Genomic DNA, 18668 nt, shown 5'->3' with positions numbered 1-18668 from the left:
GGTCAGGCTCCTTCATTGTATGTTGCACCCCTCTACTGCTGGTTCTTCAACAAAGAAAAGGCTCTTAAGGCAAGCTGGTTAAAGTTCACAGTGGAAATTATGGCTGCATACTGTATGTAGTTTTTGAGCTTTCCTGTCTCCCTTGAAATGTACTTATAAGCTTCCTTTGTGTTTTGTGTTGTCTCACTTCTTTTAGCATTTACTATAGTTATAACATTTTTTCTGTAAACCAGGTACAAAGTGACAGAGTTATTAAGGGCAAAATGTTAACTATAACATCCAAGATGTCATGTTATCAACTCTGAAACTGTAGGCTACACAGTCACACTCCTGTTTTAACCTAAACGCAAGCTTTTTCACAGTAATCGTGTTTCTCTTATTGCTGAGAACGATATGAATGTCTCAGCTGTCACACCAGTCTGTCATACATCACCAAAACAAATGCTACAGAAGAAGTCAGTCACCTATCATCAGCAGGAAGTACAGTATCATCTTGGGACTACAAATATTAGATTGATACATTTGTGTCCTGCATTAATTCACTGTGTGAGGTAAATTTTGTCAAACTGTTTTACTGTTTCTTCTCCCAGCTTTAGGTGAAATCACTTGAAATGTCCAAACCTACCTGAAAAGGATGATGGACATCTGTAGGAAATGATGCTTTCACCAGTGTTTCTTTGGCTTTGTGTGTGTGTGTGCGTGCCTGGGTAAACATAAGTGTGGTGATTTGAGTGATAAGAGAGGAGGGTGGAGGGGGAAGGACTGACTCCTTATCTGTTCCTTTGTTAAGATGACACGATTACAGTAATTGTTCCGGCCACTAATCAGGCCAGTGCAGGAGATGGTTTGTGTGCGTTTCTTTGTATGTTCCTGCTTTGTGTGTGTTTTCATTGTGCGTGATGATTAGTTGAGAGATGGGTGTTGGAGATTCTCACAAGTATACCTGTTGTGTTTTGGCGTACACAATAGGTATTCGAGGAACCTGATTGGGTCATGATTTCCAATTGTACAATAATAATAAATAAAGTAGTTTTTGTACTTTTAAGCGTACACCAGTATTAGGTATTTTTATTCTTATGCTTTGTACCTTATTGGGAGTAGCACTGAATTGTGGTGAACACTATTCTTTTATTTGTGTTTTTAAAAAGCTCCTTTTTTTTGTTTTTTAACATTAAAATGTTTTAAATGGTTCATGAATTAGTCCAAGTGTGCTTGGCCTACACTCAAAAAAATGGGTGGTTGTTACATTTACAAGACTCTAACTAGTAATTTGAACAAAATAATTTCATGTTTCTATGGTGAACCTAATTAAATCATGTAGGATCTGCATGAAATTAAACAACTTATCTTTATTTATTCTTGTTGAGATTACATGATACAATGTAGCAGTGGTTGCCTGGACTCGTGAGTCCAAGATCACGTGAGATTTCAAACCACAGCAGAATCACTTGGGATATAAAAGGCAGAAAAGAATACACACGTGTATACTATTGCTATTTATTGTGGTTTAACCTGCCAAAGATGAGGTTAAACCACAAACAACCTTGATAAAGATAAGAGGATGATTGGAGTTACAACTATGTGAAAGTTGTTATAAATCTATTAAAGTTTTTTGTTAACCAGACTTTATTGAAAACTCCAAAAAAGAACTCTTTAAATGAACTTAAAATAATAATGGAAAGGATTTCCACATTAATAAATGGCTTTCTATTAGCATTAAGTCTTTTTATTGGACTAATGTAATTTGCATGGGTTGGATCAGCTCCAACTCAAGTACATTAAGTTGAAATAACAGAGCTGCATAATGCTAAAATAAAGCAATTTAATTGTATGGAAATCCGTTCCATGATTTTTTTTAATGTTCATTCAAAAGTTATTATTTGAGTGTAGTGTTCTGATATAGCACCTCAGAATCAAGAAGAAACATTTCACCTGATGTGCCTGTTACTGCTTGGCAACATATGGTTACCAGCCACTTTGTTAGGTACACCTGTTCTGTTGTTTGTTAACACAAATATTTAAGCAGCCAATCACATGTCAGGAACCCAGTGCATTTACGGAGATATTTTCTTGGCACACACTGGGCTTCTTAGTACCAACTGATCATTTAAATACCACAGCCTACCTGAGTAGCCCGAGTATCGTTGGTGATCAAGTCCATCCTCTGACGACCTCAGTGCACCCATCTTCTGATGGCTGCAGGATAACCTGCCATGTCAAAAAGTACAAATCATCTCAAACTTGTTTGTTAAACATGACAGTGAATCCAGTGTCCTCAAATGGCCTCCACAGTCACAAATTCTCAGTATGATAGAGGAATTTTGGGATGAGGTGGAACGGGAGATTTGCATTATAAATGTGGAGTCAACAAGTCAGCAGCAATCATGTTAACATGGATCAAAATATCTGAGGAATGTTTCAAGCATCTTATTGAATCTATGCCACAAAGAAATAAGGCAGTTCTGAAAGCAAATGAGGGTTCAACCCTGCACATTGGTGTATTTATGTACCTTTTTGGTTATAAGGATTGTACCTAATATAACACTGGTGGGGCTGTTAGATGCACTGCTCTGGCCTACAGCTCCTATAGAGAGACACCCTGTTTTAAATGTTTTTAGATTTTAGTCGGTTGCTTAGGTTGCTCATGGGCATGGTGATAGTTGTTACTGAAAATCAGGAGGACATTACACATTCTTTCTCCCTGTGCAGGGTGTGATAATGTGATGTATTAAATGGTTCACGTACTCTGGACATTAACCAGCTTTCCTTGTTTCCTGGGCTGTCTGCAGCAGACATCTAGCACTCGCAGCAGGTTACAGGAGCCAGCTGGTGATTGGAGTGCTGCTGGGTTGAATTCCCAAAAGAGTCCGGGAAGTCCAGGCGGGATAGAGACATCATTGAGTGGTGCTACCCTCCAGCAGTGAACCACACACACGAGCACGCACTCTTTTCAGAGCTTTTTTTAAATGATGTTTCACATTGAAAACTGTTTGTACTTTTTAGCCCTGAGGCGATTTTTAGACTCACTCAATTAAGGCCAAAATAAAGGCTGCGTGAGACTCTTGCTGCGTCAAAAACCACTCCCTTGTTAAAGTGCACTGCGTTTATCGATTTTATTTCAGTGTCTGGATCATTTATGTGTCAGTCATCCGCTATATAATGCCTTAAAAATTAAACTATTAAAAATCAAGTCATGTCCTACTTTCTGTGAATGCTATACAGTCCTCAAAAATGACAGCACCAATTTTCAGTGATAATGAATGATAAATTTGCTAGCAGACTGTTTAGTGTTGTTATAAAGAAAGTAAGAATAGATGAAAAGGAATGATTTTGGATATAGCCATGTATACTATGCTGTCAGTGTTGATAAATGTCTGAATCATCTGACATTTTGGTTAACTCCATTCAGTGAGAGTGAATTATATAGAGAATATAGCATATAGAGAGTGAACAAGTGGATGGTCTCAGACATCCTTACATAAAGGGCTTTAAGTCCACATTATTCTGACACAAACCAGTTTTGGCTGTCACTCCCAAGCTCAGGAGGCTCAGGAAGAGCATTCAATGACGTTTAACATCCGGACACGACCTGACCTGGAATATGTCCATCTGCAGACAGTCACGACCTGAGAGATGTGATGTCAGTTACACGTGGCAGTGCATCAGAGCCTCCCACACTTCGCAAACCCAAACCAAAAGACTCTAGCCAACCAAAACTTAATAGGATCTCAAATGGTCGCTTAATATAATTGTCTTTATTGCCTCTGTGGAGGCCACGGTGGATGGTAGGGATGCAGTTATTGCTGGATGTGACTAATGGGTGGGGTGGGTAGAGGTATGAAGCTAAAAGCCGAGTTCTGGCAGGAGACATCAGAGATTGCACTTTATGGCCTTGGTGGCGGGGATCCATGGCAGAAGATGGCCGTCCATTACAGTGAGCTCTATTAGGTTAATGACTTTAGCGGTTTTATGGGCATGAGCTCATTACTTAGACAGGCCAATCTAATCATCAGCCGCACCAATGACCATGGACATAGCAAACTGGTTTGTGGGTAAAAATGGACCCGAGGGTGTTCCCTGTACAGCCTGGGAGATATTGTGGTTTCTGTGTTGTAGCTCTAGCCATAATTAAGTTGATTCACCTCTACATACATACATACATCCTGTACTGCATTGTACTTATATAAGAGGCTTTATAATATCTTTGATACCTGCCTTCTAATTTTGATCAACTCAGAACCAGATTAAGCTACCCAATAGATTTATTCCAATACACTGAGGTCAGTAAGTATTTGGACAATAAAACCATATTTCCTTTGTTCACCATTACAGCAGATGTGATGGGAGACCAGAATATAGATTAAATTAAAGGGATTTAATAAATGTATTGCATTAACTGTTTGGGGACATTGTTTAGGACATTTTCTGAGGTTCAAAAGTTATTAGATATGCAGTTTCATGTTCAGGGGAGGGCTGTTTGCTCATTATTCCACCACAAATTAAGCAGATAAAAGATCTCCAATTGATTTCAAGTGTTGAATTTGTGTTTTGTTGTTGTTCGCTGGGAATCTTAAAGTTCCAAGGGGATGTCAATGCAAGTGAAGGAGGCCATCATTTGGCTGGAAAACATAAATAAATGAATAAATAAATATGAGAAATAGCAAATCCTCTAGGAGTGCCCAAATCAGCAGTCTGGTACCGCCTTAAAACGAATGAATGCACTGGCCAGCTCAGCAACACAGAAAGACCTGAAAGGAATTTCTTTCTTTGGTTCATCTTGCCAAATGAAGAAAGCTGTCAATGAGATAAGCATTTTGACATTGCCAAAGTCTACAATCAAGGCAAAGAAATAGGATATTGGTCAACAGCCAAGTCAGTCACCTGATCTCTAACCAATAAAAGATAAAGATGCTTATCATTTACTGAAGACAAACTGAAGACCCACAAAGAAGCAGCAACTGAAGGTGGCCACAGTAAAAAGCATCAGTACAGCATTCGGTGGTGTTGCTGAGCCCAGGGCTTCAGGCAGCCTTTAACTGTAAATGATTTTTATCCAAGTATTAAAAAAAATCTTTATATTTTATAATTATTTCAATTAAGAGTGTCTCTGGAGTACCCCTCTAAATATAAATTTGATTCAATTTGCATTTTAGACAAATCAATAACATAATGAAAAAAACACCTCTTGGTTTATATGCATTGGCTTTGTGGGCCTTTTGGATGTATACATGTCTATAATTGTGAGTGGATGTGTTTTGAGTAGATGCCCATGAACAGGCAGGCAGACAGTGATGAAAAACAGCAGCAGTATCATGATCAGCTCTTCCTGCATTGACTCATCAGGCCGATGCTTCCTGGGTCTGCAGTGTTCAATAGGGAGCTGCAGGAGTTTGTTTGGTTCATCTCACACATCAACCACTGACAGGGTTATTTTAAACCCACGGTTTGATGGTACACAGTGGTCTAGAAGTTACGGAACAGGCATGTGGTGGTCAGGGTAAGAGTAGAGCGTCACAGCAACTGATTTAATCTAGAACCACATAAAGTGGGCCATTTAGCGTTTTGGCACCTTGCGTTAAAAAGTAATTAATAAATGTAATTGGCAGAACGTTCTGTTGTTTCTTATGCTGCAGCCTGTTGTTCTGTCCAGCTGATGCCATACAAATACAAAGTGGCGGCTTGACAAATGATGCTAATGCATCAGTATCAAAAACTGCAGTTCATTGAATGGTGACTAGAGGCTAGTTCAGGAAGTGAGTCCATCACCATTTCCATGTTAAAATGATTAACTTTAAAGCCAAAAAACAAGCAAGAAAACAAACAAAACCTTTTTGCAACCATATACAAAAAAATGCTCAATAAGGCTGACGTTTGTTTTTTTAGTCAGTTACCTTCTTTCAGGTCTTAAAGTTATAAATCATTAGGGGGATGTCAGCTGTGAATGATGGCAAAATCATGACCAAGCCGGACCTCTCACTTGTGTTTGTTGTGTTTATAGCTTTTACCTGGAGTTATGTGACAAACTATTAGGACTGCTGTGAGGTTAATTTCACTAGCAGTCCACCCAAAAAGTCTGCTTTATATAGTTCAGGGTCATAGGGAGCTAAAACCCATACCAGTGGTCATAGGTCAGGAGGTAGGGTACACCATCGGCAGGTCATCAGTATAAAGCTTCGATCCTACTCTGTTGTGGACATGGACACAAACAGCGAGACGTGGAGATTAAGTAGTCTTTCCTCCTATACTTATTTGAAGTTTCTTTTAAGCTCATTGCCTAGATGATGTGTCTGTATCTTCACAAAAACAGCCAGGCATGCAAACATCTGCACAGATATTTGCACTCATGTAATGATGAAATTTATGCCACTCACATCCAAGAGGAATCACAAATGACAATAAAAGATTAACATACAAAAAGAAAGACACAGTCACATTTAGACATTTGTTTAATTTGTAGTTAAAAAAAAACAAACACGTCTTTGGACTGTAGAAGTAAACCAAACATGCACGGAACAAAGCCCCCAGCTGGCCAATGAATTTGAATCAATGACCTTTAAGCTGTGAGTGAAAAGTGCTAACCTCTACATCACTGTGCATCCTATTTCTAGCATTTACAGTTTCACTTTTTTTGCATGCTACTTTCCACAAATTTTGTGCCTGTGCATGCAGCCCATGGATTCTACTTTGCAATTCAAATAGGGTAACTTTTGACAGAAAAAAATGAACATGCTGATGGCTAAAACGCTAAAACGAGTCCATGAACCAGTGGGTGACACCATGTTGTCTACATTGATCTTTCATATACTTGGCTTGCTGTCACATGTAAATTTATGAATTTTTTGCAATAACTTCATATTGTGGAATATATGTGCAATATTTGAAGGCTGTGTGAGTTCGAACAGCATAAGGCAAAGTCCTTTACAGTACTGTTGTAAAGTTTATAGTCATTAATATGAATTTGTCATAATGTCGTCTTCATGTATTACTTGCTAAATTTCACTTTTATACTCTAGTGAGAAGTTGGAAAGCCATGACATCTCATACAACATTTTCTATAATGAGGCAATTACAGCTGGCTAAAAACACAAATAGATTTTTTTGTCAGTTTTCTTGATCGTGTATCCAACTTTGGGTTGCGGAGGATGGCGCCTTGATGAGCTGTCACAGGGAAAGAGAATGGGCACACCTTGGAAATAGACACAGAGACACAGATGGACTAGCTATATCCTCAGTCATCCACACCTACCACCAATTTAAAAACCACCAGTTATCCCAACATGAAAGTTTTTGCAGGTTTGTTTTGGTACAAAACTGGAGTAAACCCACATAAGCACCAATGTAACATGCAAAGGAAAAGGTTCTAACCATTGCACTATTGTCCAAATTAATGATTTTTACTACAATTACTTGAAGACATTGTTTGAGCTTTAAAATCCAAGTCAGTTTTTCATTTTAGACAGTTTTCATGCTTTAAAGAGGCTTTAACTGTAGATTAGGTGCTCAGTGCCGCTTACCAAACTCAGGCTGCTGCCGCGATGTGTGCGTGCATGTGGGAGTGTGCGTACTTGAATCTGTGCATGATTGCAAGTCAGTGAGTGTTTTGCGTGCGTGCGTGTGTGTGTTAGACAGCAGAGACATGACAGAAGTGAAGCTTCCAGGGAACACTGGTAGATAACAGAGTGTTTCTGTTCTCCGCTCTACTGAATACCAATCACTTTCTCTTTCAGATAAAACCCAGAGGAATGAAAACAGACTAGAGAATGTGTGAATGTGTGTGTGTGCTTTTAACTCCATGAAGGGATGTGTGACAAAGAAGCATTTACTATTTTAAAAGTATTAAATATTTCTAAAGTATTGCTGAACCAGCTGTCCTTGAGTCACTTTTCTCATTTTGATTTGGACTGACCCTCAGGTAGAAGTAAAACCCTGCAAACCACTAGGTTGTGTATCTCTAAGTCCCTGATGCTTTGGCCCTCTGTCCACATCCAGATTTCTTAGCTAATGGTTATGACCTCTATTAGTGCCCCTTTTCCTCACAGACTCACCTCTTCCATCCTTCTTCATGTTTCGCTCTCCTCCCGTTCTGTTCCCGGCATTTCCTGCTTCTTGAACGAACACTTTCTTTTCAGCTATCTGCTCCTCCTTCAAGTGCATGAAGTATAACACTGAACCTGATTTTGCCAACATCAACACAGCATCGAGAGCTTATGACACACCAGTGAGGTGACAAATGGCACATAAGATTTTGTAGACATAACTTAAAAAAATTGCAGCATATCATGATGTTGTTACAAGAAATATGCTTTTACTTTCTTTAGCTGTATCTGTAAAGCTGTAAAGTCCATAAGATGTCATGTAGTAGGAAAAATAATTTATGATACTTATATAATATTATGATAATGGCTGGGAATAATGGAAAAAATAATGTGTAAGACTCTAGAATTGTTCCTCCTGGCAAATAATTCATGGAAGAGTATGTTTTTAACAGTTGGCCAAAACACAGAGGTCAATTAGAAGCCTTACTGTTATGATTAAAATTGATTTGATTAATTTACTGAACCCAAATCTCCCCCAGTTCTATCAGTTAACATATCTACATTTGAAAGAGTAGCCCTCTCATTATACTGTTTGGTGTGAAAGAGAAAAAGAAAACTAGAAGAGAGGAAAAAGTAATTCGTAGATATGGTCAAGGAAATGACCACAAGATCACTCTGAAGCAGCCTCAAGTCCCTATTGCCAATTCTACAGGGTTCATGGTACCCTTCCTTTGTGTATGGCCAAAAGCCAGAAGCTGATCCAAAGTGGCAAAAATTGAGGAATAACAGTGGATCATGGTAGGATTTTTGCTTTCTGAACAAAATTGGGCACTGTGGAGAAACTGGACTCCAGAAGACCCCATATTTGAGAGACACACATGACAAAGCCTGACTGGAGTTTGCTGAAATGCATCTTGACAAGTCGCAATGCTTCTGGGAGACAGCTTTCAAAGAAAGGAACATTGCCCTCAACATGAAATACTATGGAGGCAGCTCAAAAGACTGTTTTGAATGTGTGAAGGGCTCAGTGAAATCAGACCAGAGAGAGAGAAACATGCTCCCCAAAGCTCTGACCCAATCAACGACTGTGGGAACATGAACCAAAACATAAGTGTGAAAGGATCCAAGAATTGATGGGTAATTAATCGCCTCAGTAAATGACTTGCTATACATCCTGATCTGAAAATGCATAAAATGAAAAGATCAAACCTGAGAATTTGTGTAGTTCATTGAAAAACAACTACTGCTTCTGTCAATGGATACTTCATTTCACTTTTTGTATCATATATTAAGAATGCAAAGTGCTGTACTGTAAGTTTTCCCATTAAAAACAAAAAATCCACATTTAAAAAAAAAAAAAATCATTTTCAGTTGTTTAAGAGGACATATTATTTAGTTATTTCCTAACTCTCTTGCTTAGACTTGCCTCCTGGGTTGAGAACTGCTGCTGGTAAGCACGCCACCTCAAACTTCCACCTCAGCCTATTAATAGAGACCTTCAGCTCTATCACTGATCTGTCTCCATCCAGATAAGGAGCTCTATGGCCGGGGAGGGAGCAAATCAAACCATTTGACGTAAATTTCCCGGTTGGGTCCCTCAAGCCAATTTATCTTGGAACTGAGGTGTGTGTTAAATTCCTTCTCTTTCTCTGACTAAGCTTCCTCCTTTTATTCATCTCATTTTCTGCATTACTCCTTAAATGAACAACCTCTGGCTAGATTATTGACACTCTGACCATTGACCAGCAGATGACTTTTTGCAATGAATTATGGGTCTTGCATTTTGTTTACAGCACTATCACAGCTCTCAGTCATCTTTAATTTCTTAGATGCAATGGGCCATCACAAGACAATGATGGAGAAATATATTTATTCAACCATCTGCTCGTGAGTTCAACCCGATGTGGCCATTACGGTGTGGCTTTTAAAGGCTGATAAATCAGCCATTGCAGAGAAGTGAAATTGAACTCTAATTGGCCCCAGCCCTAATATCTTCTGCTAAATAAAAGCCAGTCACCAAAGCTATAGGTGGAGTTTTCATTATCATTTGTCCGCTTGTCTGTTTGTTTGTTTGTTTGTCTGTGTCTGTCTGTCTGTCTGTCAGCCAAAACTATCACGACACGGTTGGTGAAAGTTAGTAGAGAGGCGGAGCTCACTAGCAGAGGCATTGTCAGAGCACCCTTTTAGTTCAGAATTACTCAAAGATTTGCAAACTTTCACTGAAAGCAGCAGAAATAAGTCTAGATGCCACAATTTGGCTATGTGGCAGGTTAGGCAGAACTCACAGAAAACACACCACCACACAGCGTGAGTGGACGACGAGACAAGGAGCAGAGGGAGACTGACGACATAAATACACAGAGGATATGAGGGAACAGACCACAGGTGGAAACACAGCTGAAACTAATCTGACTGATGAGAAAACTGAACACAACGCGCACAGGACGAGAGACTATGAAAGTAAGACAGGGCGTGACAAACACTGAGACCCAGACTAGGACACTGGGACCAGGGATATATTCAATTCAATTCAATTTTATTTATATAGCGCCAAATCACAACAAAAGTCGCCTCAAGGCGCTTTATATTGTACAGTATATACAGTAATATACAGACATGGACACATGTCTGTATATTATATAAAAAATAACATTCAGACATGATCATCTCCTCCTTCCAAAAAAATACAAATCCAGACAAAGAACGATCATGACACTGGAATTATTTTAGCTAAGCAATGGTTGTTTTCTACTAAGAGTTATTTCATAAATTATGTACACCAGAGGTTTTTGCAATGAACAAACACTTGATCAGCTGTAATGCTGGTAGTGGCAAGAGGACCATTAGGCCTAATAGAAAGTGTCTAAATTAGACATGAAAGAATAGCTGTGGTCTGCAGTGGACAGGAAAGGGGCAGTCTCGGTAACCTTTCTGACACATTGGAGGGTAGGAAAATGACATGGTCTGACGTTTTGCAGAATGAATCACCTCTGTGACATTTGGTCCACAGAGAGGTTTTTACATGTGCTGGCTAGAAACGCCCCCGGAGCGGCAACCAAACAAAATCATGGCTCGGAAAAGAAAAGAAGAAAAAGTTTAAGATGGTTTTTAACCTTCTAAAACACAACAGCTGCATATTTTACTGTTTGCTACTTTACCTAGTTTGGGAGCATAAAATCCATGTGCAGCCTGGTATTATGAAGTGGTATACAAGTAGCTACTTAGCTACTGTCTTAGCTAAGCATTTTCCTATTGATGAACAACATGCTAACCAATTCCCTAGTGCAGCACAAACTGAAACTGAGGTGAGTTGCCAGGAAAAAACAGTAAAGTGTCATTTTATGGCTAATATGTGAGGCCTAAAAGAACATGCACACACATGTTGTTTTCATTTGGCTGGTTTTAATCTCTTTTAAATAGATTTAAAACTTTGCTCATTCTAAACGCTGATGCCCTGTTCACCCTTCACCTAATCGATGCATTGTTCCTTCAAGACACAAATTTTTAACAAAAGAATGTCTCCCCTCCCTCATGAACCTATTTCCCACTGAGGCTTTTTGCGTAAAAGTCGATGAATTGTTTTAACCAGGTCTCGATTGGATCGGGTCTCTGAGCGTCTGGCGGGGAGAAGATAAGACCTGTTATCTCTTTCTGCAACCTCTCTCTGTCCTCCCCATGAGTGGACAGGTAGATGGGAAAAAAGTGAATAAAAGAGACGGAAGACAAAATCAACAGAGATGTAGTTAATAATGGTCTTAATACTAAAAAGCTCCCGGTCTTATGAGTGCTCCACTGGCTGAAGTTAAGATTGTGCCTTTTAGTGGCCTACTCAGTATAAGTGAACGAGAATGCAGACAACGTTGTTACCAAGACTTCCTGTTGCCACTTCCTGCAAGAGGTCAAAACGTTCATCCCAAAAATGGAGATTTAATAATTTATCCCAAGCAATGTTCTCTGTCACACTTGTCTGCAGATTCTCCTTGATGTGTCAATGCCATTATTCTTTGCTGATGATGTAACCAGCCTTGCAATGCATTCTGGTACTGTTGCATTTTAATTTGAGTAACTGGATAGTCTAGTTGCCTACTTAAGTGGTTTGCTTGCATAAAGTGGAGTTTTAGGCAAATCAGAGTTATCAGGTGTGACTTGAAGCCTATGAAAACTGCCCAAAAACTGTTGTTGATCTAAAATGGAAACAGATTTAGCAGTTGCACAGTTCACCTAACCTCGCCTTTTGTTTTCAGAAGTAGGTTGGAGGTTGAATAGCAGGACTTAAATAAAGAGAAAGTTTAGAAAGAAGCTTCTCTCTCGGAGTTGATCTGAAATCCAGGAGCAGACAGCCTATGAGAGGCATTTGTCCAAGTGCAACAATGCGACAGAGAAGCCGTCTGTCAATCACCTATCATAAGCCTCTCTAGTGGCTTCCCTCCATAGGATGGTTGATCCAATGGAGGGAAGCAGTACAATCCATAGAGTGAAAAACACACCTGTGGACATGTATCATTACTTACATGGCAGAAAACATCACATGCATTGATTTCCTTTGGAAGGGTGATGGTGGGGGAAGCAATTGGTCTATTATCTAACATAGAAGTAATAAAAAGATAAAATACCAAAGCTGGATCCTACTAACACACTGTATTGATCTAGATTTAAATCTGTTTATTTGCAGCATTAAAGTAAAAAATCACTATCTCCATAAAATCCTATAACATAGACAGGTCAGGTACACAAGGTTTTTTTAAACAAGTAATTATGTGTTACTGCGGGCATGCTTACAGGTGATTAGCCTATTAGGTATGCTCTATATGACCTCACACGTACTGTTGAAGAAATGCAAGTGAGCTTAGCACAGGAACTGGTCAATAAATAATCATTTCATTTCAGTCACAGCAAGACATGCTAATATAAGTGACTGTTGTACTTTAAATGATTCCTTCCCTCTTGTTGTTTTGTAGCAGGCTAAAATAAGCATCTGTTGTGGTTCTGTCTAATTTACTGTTTAGCTATCAGCCATTTCCCTCAGGAAAAGTCTTAATGAGTATTTAATTAATGACATTGATTCATTTGGTGGAGGAAAATGTGCTTCATGGATCAGACACTGAGATCAGACACAATAGTAACTTTAATTGTTTCTCAGTCGTTGTCTTCATTTGCCACCTTGTGTTTGACAATACTCTACCTTTCTTTAAATCTCTCAGATTTCTTCCGCACAGACTCATTTGTTACCTTTCATCCTGTTTGGTTTAATTAGCGGTCAACTAGAAGCACTTGGCTCTGCAAACCAGTCCAATTGCTCATTTAGCGTTTTGTGTCTCCTTTCAGATTGTCAGAATACCAGAGTGTGTAATCAAGGGTGGGCAAATAAGTCGACAATGTAGACCATCACTGTGTCGCAGAGGTTTATTTCCTCCATTTAGGTTAGACGAAGATGGACAAGAGTGTGACTTTGAAGTGAAGGAGATATGTATCTGTTGACTCTGTCTGCTCTCATTATTACATACTCTCTGCCCTCTGTTAATGTGATTTGTGTGTGAGCTGATTCAGTATTGATTTGATTTGAGCTAAGCTTGGCCGAGTTGAATCAAGTGAAATTATGTCATTCTTTCTGGCATTTTTCTGACAACTTAGCTAGCACCGCAGCCTGCGTCAGCACTAATTACCACTCTGTCAGTTTTTTAAGACCATCTGGGGAAAATTTCATTCCCTTCTCTGTGATTACTTCAAAAAGTAATTATGCAGGTAATGACAAGGCATTAAAAAGTGCAGTATTTTGCAGTGAAGTCATGTCACTAATCTACAGTGAACTTTAGATGATCACGGTTTATATGAATGACAGAAGAAAAATAATATTACAGAAATAAAATTGGTTATTTGGCACTTTGAAGTGTGTCATGATACAGTGCAGTACAGTGGATGGAAACATTAGGGGAGTTGGCACTGTGTTTTGATAATAGAAAGGTCTTTGACCAAGCTGCTCTCTCTCCTCTGATGGCTATCTACTAATGAACCTCTGAGTAGAAGAGACAAACACAATAATGGCCTATTGACCTCCAGAAGACTGCATTTACTCCCGCAGCAACCTCTGTCTGTCTGTTGGTTTGTTGGTACTCAGAGTTTTGACTTCATGCCACAGAGCTGGGATTCTTGCATCAGTATAGCAGGAGCGAAACAGCGTCATTCCCAAGTGGTCCCACTGTCAAATGAATTAAGGCGGCCTTTTAAAATGCGGGGTTAATGTCGGCATTTCAGCCCAAATTACAATCCTTTCCTAGCCACAACCAGCTCCTTGAAGGAACACAATGAAGCAGTGCGTTAAAGTTAAAGTGATCCCTGAGTGAAAACAAAATGCAAAATAGAAGCCTCCTAAACTTGTGATTCACCCTTTACGCGTACTTTGTAGCTGCTGTTGCTGTCCAACATTGTGTCAGCTGGTGCATCAGTGCATGTCTGCGTGACGCCTGTAGCTTCTGATGAAATGTCACAATTGGGGATGAAAACTAGTTAATTAGAGACGGAAGCTGGAGCCAAGACTCAGTTATCTCTCTGGCAACTTTGACCAATAAATTAGGCCACATCTGCTTAATCCCTATAAACCTTTTTTTCACCTCAGACTGTTTCTTTTTAAGCCTCCAGAAAATCTGCATTTTATGGTATAATGCCTTGCCATTCATATTAATAAATAAATTAGATACTATAACATGTTAATTGTTGAGTTTTAGATGTACTTCTAAGACTTTTTTGCATTTGGGCAGATTTGGCTTGGCTCTTTCATCAATCTTTATGCTATGAATGAAATGAAGTGTATTTTCTGCCTTTTTAAGCTGTCCCTTTAATAACAAACAGAAATGTTTATCCATCAGAAAAGCGGGGTTTGTGTGCTGCAAAGTCTGGATGCATACAAGGATTGACGAAACACACCCTGCTGCAGCTTTTAGATTCCATCTCACAGGGCATTTGTTGACTCAAGGAAACCAAACGTGATGGACCCGAGGCAGGAAACGTTCCAGAATCAGTAAACCAACCCACTAGGTTGACATGGATCCTCATAAGAAATGATCACTTGACAAAACCTATTTAAGCTGCTTCATTTTCACCCAAATTGACCTGAGCTCCTATTCAGTCCCGTGATTGACCCCAGCTTTTGTTCAGTGTTAGATGGAGTACACTGTATCCTTTCATGACCCCTTAAAAGGATTGGTAGGCATATGCTTTATGGTACTTGAAAGTACACATATTGTTGAAACTCATGTTTTTGTTATTATTTTTTTTTAATTTGAAGTTCATGCATTGACTGCAATGTTGAATTTACAAATTGCACTTCTAATATAATGAGGTGAATGAATGTGTAAGTAATTCTTCTGAGCCAAAAACTGAGATTTCAGGCTGCTCTAAATACTCACATTCAGTTTATATTTCTATGTGATGTCACTGAGATCAGACATCTCTTATATTGTCATCTTAGGTAGCTCTGGCTGTTTGAACAGCAGAAGCCTCATACATCTTCTGTTTGAGAGAGACGTCCAATCCGACCAAAGTTTGCTTAAAATAAGTGTGTGGGAGCTAAAGATGAGTAAGGATTATTAGAAATCAAGCAAAGCTATTTTAGTAGACTCAAAGAATAAAGGTTTGGTGGTGAAAAGGACCCTAATAGTCTACTCTTTAAGCTTTTGTGGCAACTTGCGGTAGAAAAATACCTTATTTGAAATCCTTATTTTTATTAATAACAATAATAGTGAGCATGGCTCAGCACTGAGTTAAAAGTAGTATTGTTAATAAAAAAAGTCAAACAGAAAAGTGCTACAAAAGGGATTAAAAACTGCCCTATAATCCTGTCTTTAAAAAGACAGGATTATAGGGCAGTTTTTTTCTGTTAAGGAGTCCAGTGTGTGAATGAGAGTGTCAATACATCACAGAAGTAGGTCCTAACACTCATAGCTCTGAGGCTGCCACTAGTTCTATTGATACAGACTGCAGGGAGCAGGAGGGAAGGTAAGCCTGGATGAGGTCAGGGAGATATGTAGGACAAAGACTACGAAGAGCCTTAAATGTTAATGATAATTTAAAGTTAATTTGTTGCAGTTCAGAGAGCCAGTGTAATTGAATCAGCAGGGGTGTGATATCAGTTCTGTTCTGTTCTTCCTGTAATCACGCTGATCATAAAGTGTGTATTTTTGATGGCTGCTGTCTGCTTTTTGTTGGTTTCTGGTAAATTGCGTATTTTTTAAACTCGAAATATTTGAAGCATACAGCTTTTCTGTTTCACGATGCTGGTTTTGCAATTGTAATTGTCATCCAGTGGAAGCAGTTATACTGTATTTTATGTTTGGCATATTTATTATTATTGTTTGATTTTAGTTTAAATATTTTATATTTTGCATGATATTAATGAATGTATTTTATGCATTCTTTTGTTGTACAAATTTCTTGTTTTGATATTGCTTTACTTCCTACTTGTTACACTTTACATCTGCTTGGTCCAGTCCCACAACAGAATGTGATTTCCAGCCAATCAAGGAAAGCTTCCCTTAGGCTTGGACCATTAGCATAGAAGACATTTACCTGTCCAAATTTATTAGATTGCCTGTTATAAAAACAAGAAAAACACAAATATTTTGGAATCTATCAAAATCTTGTTTATAATTTAAAATATATAAAAACATTATAATAAAAAATTTAAATTTTTATACCCAAATTTAAGCCAGCACACTGGACTTGAAATGTAAAAAATAATTCAAACACATCATTCAAAAAACTTTTTTTTTGAAACAAGAATGCAAATAAATTATGGTAATCTTAATCAAAAAATACAAATGTGCTTCACTATTATTTCTGATTTTATTTTATTCAAAATTCATGAATAACAACAATAATTTTATTTTAGCATTAAAAATATCATTTTGAGTAAAGAGCATGTTCATGCTGGTGGAGCAACCATTACAGAAACATGAAAAATGAGTTTGTAAACTACCTAGATGCAACACTGGCATACACATTATATTTGGTGGTAGACTAATATGTTTGTTTAAGCACAGGTGAAAAGAGATTGTGAAAAGCAAATATAGTTTTGAGGACAATAAAAGAGGGTGAACCAGAAGAAATGTCTTGGAAGCCACATAGATGTTTTTCCAAGCATCTGGCAGAATTAAGTGTGCCGTGGAAGCATATCCAGCGTGGAATCCATGAAAATCTACAATGTATCATGGCAATGAAAGCCACAGCACTACATGTTCTTGATAGCCTACATTTTAAGAAAGGCCATTTTTATTTATCCAAAAGTTCTATTATATTTTTCTATTGGGACTCTGTAAGATTTTTGGCAGTTTTAATTGGTTTTATCTCCTGTATTGTTGTAGGCTTTAAGGATGTGTTTGTCTATTAAAATGATTTCTGTACCTGAGGTTTCCAGCAGAACATTGCTGACTAAGTAGCACTGTGATATAGGGAAACCAGGCATCAGAGAAAGTGAAAGAAGTAAAAGTTTTATTGTAAGTAAGGAGATGCTTTCTCAGCATCAAATATTGGCTAGATTGAAGGTTTCCTACAGGGCAGCGCATGGCACACTAAAATGCTTTGCAGAAACTGGATCAGTTGCATCCAAAGCACGATCAGGCAGTGCAAAAGTAACACACTACTGGAAGATCAATACGTCAAGCTTTGTTCTCTCAGAGATAGAAAAGCAGCTTCATCACAGGTACAGAATTTGATAAATTAAGAACACAAGACTTCGAGCAGCAAAAGTACTGAGAAAAGAAGAGGCTGTGTAGTAGTGTCTCAGAAGAAATGGCCCCTGAACCACCTCACATTAGAGGAAACACTAGGGCTGCGTTAAGGTATATCAGTATTTCACAGGCTTTTGGTTCACACACAACCACAATCTTACCTTTAGGAAAATCCCTATCAGGGCGAAGAAATTCAAACAAATGTCCACAGTATATTTGTGTGTGTCTAAAGTTCTTCAAGGAATGACTGCCTCATGCAGTTATTCATTACAAGTTATTACGAGAGAAACAAGGAGCAAAACTTCTATACAAATCAAAATACAAATCAAAATCAAATAGGAATCATGAACCCATAAAAACCCAAAGTCCTGGGTACAAAACCCGGGGATGATGACAGAGATAGACACATTTTAATTTCTACACTTAATGTAGATAGTACAGTCCATTCTGATAAAACTACTTAAAAAGATTGCTTTTCCCTGAAAAATATGGTTGAAAAAGTTTTTCACCTGTAAAGTTATACTTGATGATCAACATGTCCAGGCCCTGGGCTTGGCCCAGCAGTACACTGGACAATGCTAATTCACTTTACAGCTGTAAGTACAATTACCTACATCTTTACTAAAAATGATGTTGAAAATAATCATGAACCTCTACCGCACAACACACAACTGGCTCAGGTTTTTCACAAATTAGCTGCTGCTGGTCTCTTTGAGGGGCGAGACACAATACCCTCAGTGAGTTAGTATTCAGGATTCTTAGAGTGCTAACTCGCTAAAATGTTTGGGACAACCCGTGCTGTAGCAGCCTCTCAGTCACAAGATAGTGCCAGCCTAAAGTAAAATGTGCTTTGGTAATTAGATCTGAACTTATATAGCAATTTTCTCAAAGTGCTTTTTACTACATTTTG

General features: G+C 38.5%; 1 long non-coding RNA gene across 1 annotated transcript; it reads right to left on the bottom strand.

Moving 5' to 3' along the window:
* Positions 1 to 6663: 6663 nt before the first annotated feature.
* Positions 6664 to 10344, bottom strand: LOC112847406 (uncharacterized). The gene is made up of 3 exons (XR_003220946.1): positions 10322 to 10344; positions 8046 to 8171; positions 6664 to 7186 (listed from the first exon to the last, which is right to left on the bottom strand). It is a non-coding gene; the product is annotated as an uncharacterized LOC112847406 (long non-coding RNA).
* Positions 10345 to 18668: the final 8324 nt, after the last annotated feature.

The sequence above is a fragment of the Oreochromis niloticus genome, linkage group LG1 (assembly GCF_001858045.2).
Source record: "Oreochromis niloticus isolate F11D_XX linkage group LG1, O_niloticus_UMD_NMBU, whole genome shotgun sequence".
In the NCBI taxonomy this organism is placed as follows: Eukaryota; Metazoa; Chordata; class Actinopteri; order Cichliformes; family Cichlidae; genus Oreochromis; species Oreochromis niloticus.
This window is presented reverse-complemented; position numbering and strand designations above follow the sequence as displayed.